The sequence below is a fragment of the Sceloporus occidentalis genome, unplaced genomic scaffold, assembly GCF_023333645.1.
Source record: "Sceloporus occidentalis isolate IW3139 unplaced genomic scaffold, rSceOcc1.0.p SCAF_3, whole genome shotgun sequence".
Lineage (NCBI taxonomy): Eukaryota > Metazoa > Chordata > Lepidosauria > Squamata > Phrynosomatidae > Sceloporus > Sceloporus occidentalis.
In genome coordinates this window covers 62162263-62177705 of record NW_028316983.1, presented here as the reverse complement: position 1 = coordinate 62177705, position 15443 = coordinate 62162263, and the positions used below count along the sequence as shown (strand labels likewise).

The following is a 15443-nucleotide window of genomic DNA, read 5'->3' as shown; positions in this document are numbered from 1 at the left end:
ACAAGAAATTGTCCATTCAGAAAGTATCCTAGGAGTTTGAAAGATAAAAGCATTTCTTCAGCAAGCTCAAAGTGGCATGAGAGAGCCACTTTTACCTATGGTGTGTACACTCATTTCTTTTCTGGCACTGCTATGAATATCGAACAGGTTTTACAGTGTTTTGGAGTACTAAAAAAAGTCCAGACAACCTGTTTGACCAGGAATGGTAGAAACATTATATTCAAATTGGGAGCAGTTATGGACCTGACATATGACATTCAACTTATGAAAAACAGTCTCCAGTCCTATTAAAAATTCCCCTTAAAATAAAGAAGAGATAACTATCCATTAATTATAAAAGATACAAAGTTCTTTTTGTCAATATTTCCTCTTTGAAAATGGGTACAGGTAGAGGGCTAAAACCTCAATTTCTGTCCTGCAGTGTGGCCTAGTCAGGATCTATTGCCACCTGTGCCATTGCCTTCATGGGATTAAAAAAAGATGCAAGCTAAAAGCCTCAAAGGTCTAGATTTGGCCCAGGGAGAAGGAGGTTTTGACATTTATTTAAAGTGATAATGCACACATCATATAGATGATGGTATATAGTGTTTTGTATTCAAATAGATATTGTACATGAAAGATAAGAAATCTTATTTTTCAGACTTTTTTCCACCTCAAGAAATGAAGCTGAGTACAACTTACTTTCTATTTTGTGTTCTGGGAGGAAAATGAAACTAAACCCTCAGCTAAAACTACCCTGAACAAAGTTGTGTCCTTTTCCATAATTTCTGCTTCTGCCTCTGCTAAGCTTCACTGGAGAAGAAACGTTTTGCATCAGCACTAGCTGCAGCTTTCAGCTGAGCATGTCTTCTATTAAAAAACCACATACCTTCTTGTTCTATAACCACTTACTCAGTTGGATCATGAAATGTTGCCTCGTCTACATCTATCCTTTTCAAAACAATCTTCAGAATCTTGAGCATATCAATATATATTAGATGGAAGAGGGGATAATTACTATAGTTTGCATGTCTTTTTTGTTTTAAAATTATCTAGGTGTGCTTCATTCCTACAGTCACAATAACATCCCTTCTTCAAAGCAAAATACACTTTGAAAAATTATTGGAAGTGAAAGGTTTGCAGAATGGAGCAATGTTTTGGGAGAAGGAGGAAACAGGACCCCATGTAATGCAATTACCCCCTATACGTGTGTGTGGGTTGACCTCATGTATAAGTTGAGCGTAGGTTTTGGGGCCAAAATTCTGGATTGTTATATGACCCATGGATAAGTCAAGGGTAAAACATAAGGACATGTAACCATGGATGTAAAGGATATCTTGCTCCCTCATCCTGTGTCTTTCCAGCCCAGCTGCCTCTTCCAGAAGCAACCAGGCTGAGAAGGGAGCATTTGTTTTTCTTGCATCTTCCCAACCCATCTGTCTCTTCTGGAGGCAGCCAGGCTGAGAAGAGGCTTATGGAGCAAACGATCGCTCTCCCTGCTATCTTATTACCACATTGACTCATGTATAAGTCAACCCATGTTTTTGGATCAATTTTGTAGTATACATTTTTCAACTTTTAGTTGAGTATATATGGTATGTGAACTAATACAGCCTGAAATAAGGCAGGTAAAATGCAGTCTTGATGGAAGACATCTGATAACTTAAGAGTCTGCTTTATTGCACCATGAGATTTTCAAGACAACATCCACCTTAAATTATGTAAGGTGCCTATATATTTGTTCACTGTGGATGGTCCTTAATGCAGTAGATGAAATTAATTCTAACCCATGAAAACCTGTGCCACACTATTATTGTTTAAGGTACTAATAGACTTTCTTTCTAGGTGTATATATTTACTGTAAATTCACCTGTGCAGTTGGTGAGGTGAGGCTGCTGCTCATTCTGTCCTGGATTCCTTCCCTGCAGAAAAGGTAGCTGGAAACAATCAGAAAGAGTGCTTTCCTCACGTGTCTCTAATGTTCTACAATCTGCAAGGCTTGTTGCAGTTCTGGTGACTGAGATTCTTGCCTGCTTGCATCCCAGTGATGCTCAGAATGTTAGTAGGTGAAGAAGGTAGCCAGATCAATCAGGAGTAGTGGGGGGAAAAGAAAGACAATTATTTGGGTAGAAAATAAATTACACTAGACTGGTATATCAGAAGGCTGGGATATTGGCCAGCAGCCCCCCTTAATCTTTTTGAGTTGATTCTCCTTTGTACGTCTGAGTAAGTTCTCCTTTCCACTTTGCTATAAATGAAATCAAATTTAATTTACATTTTTAAAATGTAAAACTTTATAGAGATTTTAAAAAGTATTTGCTTGGGCTGAAAAAGAGAAGAAGGGACTCCAGGCAAGCTTTTCCAAAGAGAGAATCATGCTCATGATTTGTCACAAGTAAGACGATAGCATTCTCACTAGTTGCCATCACCTGATTTCAGAAGGTCAGGGCAACAGGCAAAGGTAAATAACTGGGAGTAGGGAAGAGAGAATTTTAATCTGGTTATGTATTCTGTTAAATCTTCATCATTTTCTAAAACCACAAGAAATTCAAAGAAAGCATTAACGTTGCCTTTGGATAGGGTAGAAACTGTATTTATAATATATGACTACGCGTAGAAAAGCAGAGCCTTTTTGAATAGGGTTGCCATAACCCGGCGGCCCCCGTGACAATCACGCTTTTGGGGGGCCCCTCCCGGTCCCGGTCCGGTTTGGGCCCCCATCCGTGCCTTGTTCCCAGTTTGGGGGCCCGCTCCGGCCATTGCCGCTGCTACTAATGCGGCTGCTGCGGCGCCAACCCACCTCCTCCTCCGGCTTCGCCTTCCTCCTCCTCCTCAGCAGCAGAAGCGCCGCTGCCACCGCGCCTCCAGTGTGAGGGCTTGCGCGCCTTGGCTCGCGCTGCCCAGGCCTCAGCAGGGGCCAGTGGCAGCGCACGCGCGCCTGCCCCGCTTCCCTCCGCGCGCACGCGCCTGCCCTACTTCCCTCCGCGCACGCGCACCTGCGTGTGTGCCAGCCATCATAAGGAGGAGGAGGGGGGAGAGGAGGAGGAGGAGGAAGGAGCCGGAGGAAGGGTGCCTGAAGGCCAGGTCAGAATTGGGCCGGAGGAGGAGGAGGAGAAGGAAAGCTGAGTCAGTGGCCATTAGGTCTGCCTTGGTATTTTGGGGTTTTTAAATTATATTTAAAAATATAAAATACTTATTTTATTTAATATTTTTAATTTTTATTATTGCTTTTTATTTTTTATTTTATTAATTTTTATTATTGCTTGTTTTATTTTATTTTATTAATTTTTATTATTGCTTGTTTTTGTTTTATTTTATTAATTTTTATTATTGCTTGTTTTTATTTTATTTTATTAATTTTTATTGTTGCTTGTTTTTATTTTATTTTATTAATTTTTATTGTTGCTTGTTCTTATTTTATTTTATTAATTTTTATTATTGCTTGTTTTTTATTTTATTACATTAATTTTTATTATCAAATATATACACCCCTGCCTTGTTTTTTATTTATTTTTTCATTATTTTTTATTATTAAATATATGCAAGTGCATTTTCTGTGTATTTATGGTGCTTTGAATGCTAACAAGTCTGCCTTTCTTGGCCAATTATAGTGATGATGGTGATGATGATGATGGTGATATTGATATCAACAAGCCTCTGAGGCACGGCCAATGTAACTTGCTGTGATTTTTACAAACTCATGCGCAGTGAAGAAAAACCACAGTCCCTTGCCCAAGTACACACTTCTGAGAAGTACAGTTGAACCCGAGGGCAAGTACATTTCTGCCATCTGTCTAGGAATAATGCCAAAATGTCCTCCATTTTGATCATGCCTAAAAACATGCATTTATATTAACATTTTTTTTAAAAAACTCATTTTTTTGCGCGTCCTCCATTTTTATAAAAATGTGCCTTACATTTGAAAATGTTGCCCTACATTTGTCCTGGTTTGGAGGTCCTCACTTATGGCAACCCTATTTTTGAAGCACAAGACTTGCTTCAAAGAGATATTACAATTACTATTACTGGTTCAAATTATTAAAAGGTTACAGCATTGAAGCACAGCCAACCCCAGTTTAAAAACCCCGTGGGTCTGAATCACACCCTCCTGTGACTGCAAACAGCTTTAAGTCTGTTTTCCCAACCTCTCCCAGGTTAGGTTCTTCTGAAGTCTAGACTCATTAAGAAACACCTATACCTTCTATTATGTCTTTAATCTCACCTATCAGGTGTCACTTCAGACAAAACCATAGGCCCATTCACAATTATTAACACAGCCAAACTCCTAACAATGCTTGCCTGTTTCTCACTATGCTTCCTGAATCTGATGCAATAATCTCTAAGATTACATACACTTTTAAACTTTTATAAGGCATGTCACTTGGATTGCTATGAACTAGTTTCTTTTCAAGCAATCCAACATCAGTTGCCTCCAACTAAAAAAATATGCAACTGATTGGATCACAGCCCATATGTCAATTCTTTCCTTTGATCATAGGCTAATACCAGTTTGGTAATACTGTCTTCAGATTTGCAGGTCTGTGTGTAAGAAAAAATTCAAACAGTCCACAGTGAGCTGATACAGGCAACGTGCTCAAGCAATCTGGCTAACCTTTGAGAGCAATACTTAGAATGTGATCATGCATGTGCAAAATTATGTAAGATTTTGAGAAAGAAAATAACTCCTTTTCTCCTTCTATCTAGTTGCTAAAATACATCTTACTGTTTTACCCATCTTATCCTGTTGCTCTTATCTCCAAGGTTTCATCCCCAGTAAGCAGGTAAAAACAAAAAAGTTGCAAGTGGAAGCCCACTAGACTAAATTTGAGTTCCTTGTGTTTGCCAATTTGTCGCACAGATGCTCACTCGCAGGAAGTTGCTAGGTCAGCCACCAAGGGGTCAAATATTTATGCACATATTTCTTAACAAGTCATTGCTACTCACATATACAATGATTTTTAGCCTTCTATGTCAGAGAGTACACAGGTAGCAAATGCTTAATACTCGTGCCCTGGTATCCACCAGAGTTCAGTGTATACACATTTTTACTAATGAAATATTTATATAAACAGATATTGCCAGTCCATTTGTACTGATGTTTGCATGTTAATTAAAACAGCTGGTTTTCCTCCTAAGTTTAAAACCATGCATTACCCTTTTATGTTGAATGCTAAAAGGCACCATCCTTTCAGTCTCCTCAAATGAGTAAAGTATCATTTAATTTGAGCCAGAAAGGGCTCAACAATGCCCTAGAGCTCAATGTCCAGGAGATACAAATTACTGCAAAGTGGATTTCAGATTTCTCCATGCAGTGCTATCAGAATGGGATGCTCTGAGGCAATACCTCAGATTTTGGACATGATGAAATAGTGAATTACTCTAGACCACTTTCCTGGATCTCCATCCCTCCATAGCTGCTAAGGAATATCCAAAAGGAGAAGCCAGCTTGTCTTCCCTATTGGGTAAGGATGAAATGATTTAGCTATTTTTTCATGAAGAGATTGCAGGTTGAGTCAGACAGACATACAAGAAAGTTGAGTTTGGGCTCTGTGGTCATCTTAAAGTGTTGTTTCTCTCCTTACATTAAGAGTTCTTAACCCTTCTTGGGTCACACATACCCTTGAAAATCTGATAAAAACTACAGACCATCTCCTCAGAAAATTGCACTTAAACACAGTTTTCAAAGTAGCAGAAAGGCATCTGAAAGGGGGAAATGAAACTAATCCATGGGCCATCTGAAGCCCAATAGTTCCATGGACCACAGGTCAAGAACCTTTGCTCTGTGTGAAGTGAGAAAAATGGACTGTCTTCTGGAGTGATTAGCTTGTGCTTGCACTCGTGTTCAAAGACCAGATAAACTGCTTGCACTCATGTTCAAAGATCAGATAAACTCACAGTGACTCCTTTGAAAAGAAAGCAAGGTTAAGTACCCCAAAAGATCTCAATACTTGGAAAAGTGGGGCGATTATAGCAATATTAAGTACCAATCGGATGCCTCTGTTTATGCACAGAATAAAATGCTTTCATATGGACTGTGTGTGTGAGGGAGAATTGATGCATGTGGCTTCTAAGCAGGTGTAAATCTAGTCTGTCCTTTTTGGAAATTAGTTGTGGACTTTCTGAAAACAGATGTACAGCACAAAAATAAATATGAAGGAGAGAGTTCATTATTGTATTTATGCACAAGAAATGTAAGCTACAGTTTAAACCCTCAGATTATGAGGGGCCTCCATATACAAAAAGAAAGACTACAAATTAACCTGTTGGAAAAATACAGATCTTTGGTAAATTTATGAGACTTTTCAGATAAAGGTTTATCACATTGTATGATATTTCCCTCCTAATCTGCCAAATACTAACCAAATTTCCCACTCTGAAATTTTAGCATAGGGTTTTATGGGATCTTAAGCAGTCTTCCCCAACTATGGTGTTTAAGGCTCAGGAATGATGATGAAACTTAGAGTCCAACACAGCTGGAAAGTACTAGTATGTTCCATACTGATGCTCTGCACTGGTACCCTCAGCCCTGGAAGTTGGTGCCTGCTGTGCTCTTAGAAACAGCTTGTATTACTAGGCCCGCTATCCTACTTCCATCTATCAATAGAAACTGTTTTGAAACTGTTGGTCTTCTTCAGCATAAAATGGGAACATGTTGCAGGGAGGTGGGAGTGGAGAGAGAGCTGAAGGAATTGAGAAATATCTTTGGGACTGATTCTGCCACACATTTTCATAGTTATCAGTCCACCTCCTCATAACCTGTAACATTTCACAGACTAAAACTAGGAGACATGAATCAAACAGCATCAGATTGTAGTCCAAGATGGTTAGCGTTTTCAATAAGGAAGAACTGAAGCTAGAAGAGGCTGCATCAGTTTGCTCTTGCCTGCGCCTATTGGGAAAAGCAATTCTGTTTTCTCCCCTGCTGAACTGATTAAGTGCAAACTACTTTTTCACTTTGATTTCAGTATCTAGCAACTGATAGGTGTTTGGGACAAAGTGGAAAAGTTGGAGGAGAGAGTAACTGCGACTTTATAAAAGCAGCAAAAAAAGTGGGACAGCAGAGGATTAATCAGGACTGTCCTTGCTAAATCAGAATGCTTGGAAAGTAGGCTTTTTCAGAGGAACAGACTATCTTTCCCCCCAAAATGGATTGATGTCCACTGAAAGTAATGTTGAAATAAGTTAAGGCCCCTCAAAGAGCTGTTTGATTTTTTCATTCCTGCACTTCTATAATATTTTTGTTTTGAAATGAATCCTCCTCAAAGGATCCTACCAGTCCCATTCACTCAGATTCAATCAGCTCCTTCACCTCAGGAGGCACTAGCAACCATGGGGCATCTTTGGGGGAGTGCAGGGTACAACAGGTGACACTCTAAGGGTGCGTGTATTTGTGATACCACCGCTCCCCAAACATTTCCCTTTGGGCAAATGGGCTGTGGCATTCGCTTATGCCCCTTTAAATTTGCGAGAAGAGATGATGTGAGTGAGGTGAGGCTCAATGCAAGGAAAAAGGCGAAGCCCCAAGTTTAATTTTCTTTAAACTTTAAATATTTTTTAATTTATTTTTTTATTATTCTTTTAAAAATGTATTTTAAAACCTCTTACCAAATTTTTACTGTAACTGCATGAAACAATATACATGTGAATACATTAAGGCTGTGCATATGATACTGTAAAGGTATGCTTTTAATTTTGCTAGTTGTTTTATGTCATGACTATGGCTATTACATTCAGTGGTATATGAGAATTATGATTTAAGTGGTATATGGGAATTATGACTAAGGATTCTATATGGTATAGGATGGGAGGAGGCCAATGGGGGTGTGTGACAGCACCTGGTGACGCCAACTCTAGTGATGCACTGTTTGGCAAAATGAAGGTTAGTAGGAAAAAGGAAGACCACTGTCCAGGTGGATTGATTCAATCAAAGAAACCACAGCCATGAGTCTACAGGAGCTGAACAGGGTGGCTGAGGACAGGATGACTTGGAGGTCTCTCATTCATTCATGGGTTGAAGTCCACTGAAGGCAGTGAACAACAAAACAAAAACTATGTATTTAAGGGTCTCCTTTATAGTGTAAGAAATGAACAGTGTCGGACAACAGTACCTTATATATATTGTATACTGTATACACAACTGTAAATTGATCTCATGTATGAGTCAAAGGCATATTCTGGGGCCAAAATTATGGATTTTGATGTGACCTGTGGATAAGGTTTTTTATTATTTTAATTTAAAAACATGTTACAACAGCTACAAACAGTTAAACCACCTACGTTGACCCTGACACCTTTATAGACTCTACACAACGCACCACAACAATGACCTTCCTGGTGATCTCTTCACTTCTGCTATTTGATTGCATTTTCTCACTTCAAAAATTTCTTACTTTCTATGTGACACCATTTTCATATACATAATTTTAATTCTTGCTTCACATTTGGTATTTCTAATCCCTCTGATAAATTCATTCCAAACCTATAACAAAATCTGGTCCCCATTATTTTCTGAAATAAACTATTAAAGGTTCCCATTCCTTCGTAAATTTATTTAAAGATTTTTTTCTTAATCAAGTAAGGCAATTTATCTGTCTCCATATAGACATATAATCTCATTAACTATGTGGATAAATTGAGGGTAAAACATGTTTTTAAAAAGGATGTAAATAACAAAGCAAAGGAAAAACGATGCCAAAGAACTTAGAAAATCCCAGCAGGGATGATTCTTTGTGCTCAGACTAAAGGCTGGATGAGTGACAGAGCAGAGGGTGAATCCGTGTTTCCATGACAGATTAGGCTCTTGTCTTTGGCCAGACTAACATGTAGGTTAGTCGACTCAAGGGCTTTGCGTCAATATTTTAAACTAGCATTTCTAGATTTATTCATGAGTAAACAAAGCAGTTTACACTCTCACCACGAAGTAATGGTTTGAAGGTTGGGCTGTGGGACATACTAAAACAAATGACAGTATTTGCCCATAGGGAAACCATACTTGCCCATACAGAATCATTGGACAATACCTGCCCATAGAGAATCATAGGGGAATGCTTGACCATAGGGAATCAGTGGGGAATCCTTGCCCATAGGGAATCAGTGGGGAATCCTTGCCCCATAGGGAATCCTTGGGGAATCCTTGCCCATAGGGAATGCTTGGGGAATCATTGGGGAATCCTTGCCCATAGGGAATCCTTGCCTATAGGGAATCATTGGGGAATCCTTGCCTATAGGGAATCATTGGGGAATCCTTGCCCATAGGGAATCCTTGGGGAATCCTTGCCCATAGGGAATCCTTGGGGAATCATTGGGGAATCCTTGCCCATAGGGAATCCTTGCCTATAGGGAATCAGTGGGGAATCCTTGCCCATAGGGAATCCTTGCCTATAGGGAATCATTGGGGAATCCTTGCCCATAGGGAATCCTTGGGGAATCCTTGCCCATAGGGAATCCTTGCCTATAGGGAATCAGTGGGGAATCCTTGCCCATAGGGAATCCTTGCCTATAGGGAATCATTGGGGAATCCTTGCCCATAGGGAATCCTTGCCTATAGGGAATCATTGGGGAATCCTTGCCCATAGGGAATCCTTGGGGAATCCTTGCCCATAGGGAATCAGTGGGAAATCCTTGCCCATAGGGAATCCTTGGGGAATCCTTGTCCATAGGGAAGGAGTTTGTTGTGGGGCCCAAACCAAATCATGTCTCCATTGTGGATGCAACCCTTCAAAGCCCAGGGCTGAGGAAACCTAGTCCTCCTCTCTCTGCCTCCGTGGGGCCTACCCTCCCTTTTGGCTGTTGTGGGCGGGGCCGTCGTCGTGGCGATACGGTAGCCCCTCCCCCGCGCCGCCAAGGGGCCAATGGGGCGGGAGGGCGCGGTGGCGTCAGGGTGAGAGCGCGTGACGTCAGAGGGGACTGAGCTGGAGAGGGAGAGAGAGCTGGCGCTGAGCGCTGTCTTGGGCCGCGGCGGGTGAATGGCCAGAGTTCTGCGCGGAGTGCGTGCGTGTGACGTCATCGCGTGCAGGTGAGGCGGCGGGGGCGCGCTCGGCGTTGCTAGGGGAGACCCCGCGTGGGCTGCCGCTGGCCCCTGAGAGAGGGGCGGCTGGAGTCTCCCTCGTCGGTGGCTGCCTGCTTTGGGGCAGCGGCTAAGAGCCAAGCGCCTCACAGGGCGCGCCCTCCTTTTCCCGGACATGTCCTCCACCCCCGGCCTTTGCTTTAGGAGGGATTTGAAAACACTCTCCATTTTGAGCAGGGCTAAGAAGCAGGGATTGGCATTCATAGGAGTGTCTTGACATTTTTAGGAGCGTTTCAGCTCAGGGTGACCTGGCGTCCTCCTTTTCCCGGACTTTCCCCCATCTATGCGCAGCCTTCTGTCCTTCAGGAGGGATTCCAAAATGTCCTCCATTTTAAGCATGGATTTACATTTACAGGAGTGTTTTTATCTCAGGGTGACGCGTGTCCTCCTTTTCCAGGACACAGCTTCCATTTCCAGCCATTTGTCCTCCAGGAAGGATCCAAAAACGTCCTCCATTTTGAGCAGGGCTGAGAAGCATAGATTGATACTTCCATGACAGTGTTTTGAGCCTTTTATTGGGTCACGTCCTTCATTTTCCTCGAAGGCCCTCCATTTTATGGTGCCTTGTTCTCTTTTCCAGTCATGACATCTGTTCACGCTGCCCAAAAGCAGCCCTAGAGAGCCTCCTCCTCCTCCTCCTCAGTTGCTGCTGCTGCTGCTGTTGTCGTTGTGTGCCTTCAAGTCCTTTCTTCCTGAAGGCCTCCCTCAGGGCAGCCTGTCATGGGTCTTCCTTGGCAAGGTTTCTTCAGAGTGGGTTTGCCACTGCCATCCTCTGAGGCTGAGAGAGTGTGACTTGCCTAAGGTCTCCCAGTGGGTTTACACGGCTGAGCCGGGATTCGAACCCTGGTCTCCAGAGCCATAGTCCAGCGCTATGCTGGCAGATGCAGATACAAGGCATCTGGAAAGGGCCACAAATAGATGCTTTACCTGCTTGTATTTTCACTGACCGGTTGGGGAGAGATGCTGGTCTTGTCAGATGACTTGTCTGGGTTTGTAGGTTAATAAAGGACAGAGCCCACAAGGAGGTTTGGGTACGTTCGACTACGACTCTGGAGACCGGGGTTCGAATCCCCGCTGTAACATAAAAACCCACTACGTGACCTTGGTCACAAGGTGACCGGTGCCCTCCTTTTCCAGGCCACGTCCTACATTTCAGCCATCTGTCCAGGAGGAATTTCGAGGTGTCCTCCCTTTTGAGCATGAATTCATATTTCTGTGAGTGTTTCCGGCTTTTACTTGTTTGTGTGCTACATTTTTCTGGGACGCCTTACGTTTTGCGGTGCCTTGTCTTCCTTTGCAGTTATGGCTGCCCTGCTCTCTCAGCCTGAGAGGATGGCAACGAGGAAGCCCCCTTGGAAGAGACTTGGGAAGAAAACCCCAATGATAGGTTTGCCTTAGGGTCGCCATAAGTAAAAAATGACTTGGAGGCACACAACAACAACAACAACAACAACAACAACAAATCAGCAGGATGGGGGGGGGGCACGTGGGGCACGTTGTGTTGCTTCTGTGCGTCAAGCAGCAAAATATTTTGGTCAGGCTCTGATACATGCATTCTGCCTTGAAAGGCAGCTTGCCCAGTGCAGCTGCTGTCTGCTGGTCTGTGAAACGGGCAAGTGGTAGTTGCCATTTCATGTAGTCACTTACCTGCCGCCTTTTCAAGTAAAGAGCCTTTGTGAAGTCAAAGGCTTTCATGGACAGCGTCCATAGTTTTGGGGTTTTTTTTTTCGGGCTACATGACCATGTTCTAGAAGAGTTTATTCCTGACGTTCTGCCATCGTCTGTGGCTGGCATTCTCTGAAGATGCCAGCCACAGATGCTGGTGAAACGTCAGGAATAAACTCTTCTAGAACATGGTCACATAGCCTGAAAACCCCACAAAAAACTAAAGAGCCCTTGCTGCCTTGAAGGATAATTCAGGTGAGCAATGGCTACATCCGCCTCTGTTCACCTGCCTTCCGTTCCTTTCTGGGTGAAATAGCCCTGGAACCAGAGAAAGCACTGGCTTGCTCTTTCTAGCAGTATTTCATTGATATGTTTTTGTGAGTTTTTCAGGCCGTGTTCTAGAAGAGTTTTTTTTCCTGACTGTTGGTTTTACTGTGAAGTTCAGGAGTGCAGACAGAAGGGAAACTGCCTTGAATCTCATTCAGTGTTTAATTTCCAGTCAGAGCGATCCTATGAAGAAAGAAAAAATGGGATCATACTTGCTCTAAGCAATTCACAAACCTGTTAAACACTGAGTGAGATTCAAGGCAGTTTCCCTTCTGTCGGCACTCCTGAACTTCACAGTAAAACAGTCATGAAAAAACTCTTCCAGAGCACTGCCTCATAGCCTGACAACCCCACAAAAAACTATGGATGCCGGCCATGAAAGCCTTCAACTTCATATTTCATTGCTTTTGGCACGTACAGTTAGCCCTCCATATCCAGACATGTTTTATCCATGGATTCAAGCATCCATGGCTTGAAAGTATTCCAAAAAGATACAAATTCCAGCAAGCAAATCTTGATTTTGCCTTTCTGGATAAGGGACAGTATTTTACTATGCCACAGTATTTAGTGTGACTTGAGCATCCACGGATTTTATTATCCACAGGGATCCTGGAACCAAACCCCAGCAGATACCAAGGGCCTACTCTATGTGTTCTTTTTCTCAAAAATGGAAAATGCAATGGGTAAGCCTGGGCCTTGAGAGCCAGCGTCACACACTCTCAGCCCCAGAAAACCTTGCCTTAGAGTTGACGTAAGTCAGAAACGAATTGAAGGCATACATCAATAACAACAACAGGACTGGGCCTTTGCAGAGCTTGCTAGGAAGGAAGAACTTGTTGGCTCTGCCCATTGGCATGGGGTGTGTCGGTGAGAGTTTATTTAATTTTTAAGTATGTGTTATTTAAAATAAAAGTCCCAAATTTAAACAAAACCAGTTTTAAAACACTGTAAAAATCAACATTTTACAAAAGTTTGACAGGCATTTCAAGACCATGTTCAGGCAAAAAGTCAAATACCAGTTCAGTGACGATCGACAAAAGTAAAATAAAAGGATGGAATTGTGGATAATAAAATGGGTTTGTATTTTTATCTCTGTGCATGTTCTCACATTGTTTTTAGTGCTTTCATAGTTGCCTCGGTGCAGCCAAGCCCAAGCGTTGACAACAGTGAGCTACAAAAATGCAGGCATCCACCCACTTTTCAATGTTCTACTTTTTGACAATCTGCTCTTTTAACTCATTTAAATTATATCCGAAACCATTTTGTGTGGTCTTTTCTTTTAGTTTTTATCACTTACATTTAGGTACCATTATAAATGTTACAGTATAAGCACAAATATAAGTATGAATACCCACCCGTACATGATGACAATACCACAAATGATTTTTAGGCAGTACTCGCAATGAACAAAATGATGGTGCTTTGCACAACTCTTTTGTGACCATGCACTGCTTTTTTCCCCCAACTCAGCACCATCTTTTCGCTCAGTTTGAGTACTGTACCGTTTAAAAGTCATTCATGGTGTCATAATGTGCTTATACTGTAATACAGTACAGCTATTTTTATACTTATATGAGTGATTATGGAGTAAACTTCATAATGGCACTTAAGCATACTGATTAAGTTAATAGAGTCCATAAGATTTTTCAGTGGCCAACCACATATTTGCAAGCTTAAGAAGGTTGGGTTCTGCATTTGAATGATTTCTGCTTTTTGATTTCTGCATTTGAATGATTTCTGTGCCCCAAACTGTTGAATAAGTGGGGGATGCTGTTAAATAGATACAGTGTATTCTTGATTATGGGCTATGGTTCTGAAGAACTCTTTCTTGATAATTTATAATATATTTTAAATTAACTTTTGTTATTCTCATTTTGACAACAAATTGATAATTATGAAAGACTGATCCTGTAAATAAAGAGAAAATGGAAAGGCTCTAATTTTTGAGATCAGATACATTTTTAGAGTAAGGTGGCCACTTTGGTCATTGATTAGACATAAGGTATTTTAATCTCTGGCGATCTTCAAGGATTGAGAAAGTTTATTTGCTTCTGGACTGGGAATTGTGTGGGAGACGTTGGTGTTACTCTAGTGAGACACATGGATTTTCCAATTGTATGAAATGCTTCTTTTTAGTAACTGGAGTGCTTTGAATAGGGCACAGATGCTGTCTCTGTAATAAGGCTCCAAGGGACGTTTGTAATTCCTTTCCATAGAATTAGTTGTAGGCTAATTCTGAAACAATTGGGGGGTGGAGCAGGAAGGTGGTTAATTTCCCCAGTTGAAAGGAAGCAAAAGTAGGAAATGATGAGAGAAGAACTAGAAGTCCCTTAGAAAGAACGGGAGGTTGGAAGCACAGGAATGCTAGATTTGCCACTATACAGCACACATTTCTTTATGAGGAGGAATACTGTCCTTGTGTATGTTTATGCAAACTGATCAGGGTAAAGGGGACATTAAGCAAGGACCAGGCAGTCAGTGCGGCCACGTTGCTTAACACAGATCAGTCCCCCCAAAGCCATGATGGAGCTCATGATTGCTTACAAAAATTTAACTTCCCCCTCTTTTGGTAATGATACTTAAAACTATTTATTTCTTTCAAAGTTTGTTCAGATCTCATTTGGGGACATGGGCATGACATAATTCCAGTAAACTGAAGTAGCCGCCAAGCATCAAAGACTTTTAGCTATACTAAAGCTGCTAGGGTTACGCAAAAGTCTAGAGAAAAGGTCATCCACTCACTTTACATGACAGAAATCACCCAAATCTGCAACTAATTTTTAACAGGAATCAGTTGAGCAATAAAGGGGCACATCATTGTCTGTGACTTGGGTCACAAGGGAATGAGTCAGGGAGCAGAGCCAAACAGTAGTTTAACCTGTTCCTCACCCACATCAATGGCAGATTTACAGACCTTTTTCTTACTGCACATGTCAGGCCTTCGCTTTGTTTGTGCACTTCTCATGTCCTTTCCCAGTCTGCCCCCCTGATGCAGCCATGACCCTCCTTCGTTTTGCTGTCTGAGAGTTTTTGTCCACTCTTGTGGTGCCACGTTGGTACAGAGGCTTACTTACATACTCTCCAGCAAGAATGAGCATGCCATTGGGATGTGTGCAAAGGCACATGTCTGCTGTGGCCAGGTTGCCTAATAAGGTAGGCCCTAGAACTGTTGAATAGTTAAATATGTGTTACCATGAATCCCCAAGAAGGAGGATATAAGAATTTAAATAAAATTTATGGGACTAGATGGGTATCACATGGCTACCACATATGAGGAATAATTTGTCCCTTTAGCACAGAACAAAACATATTAATATTTCCTCCTAGGATATTTAAATAACAAAGAGACAGTGCGATATAGTGATTTGAGCATTGGACTATGACTAAAGACCAGGATTCAAATCCC

The 15443-nt window shown here is 41.7% G+C and overlaps 1 protein-coding gene across 2 annotated transcripts in view; it reads left to right on the top strand.

The window, feature by feature from the left end:
- The first annotated feature begins 9891 nt into the window (after positions 1-9891).
- Positions 9892-15443, top strand: part of PPARD (peroxisome proliferator activated receptor delta) — a 62228-nt gene continuing 56676 nt past the window's right edge. For both annotated transcript variants that reach the window (XM_089514658.1, XM_089514656.1), the window contains exon 1: positions 9892-9994. The gene's annotated coding sequence lies outside the window, so the exon portion shown is untranslated. The remainder of the gene's footprint in view (positions 9995-15443) is intronic.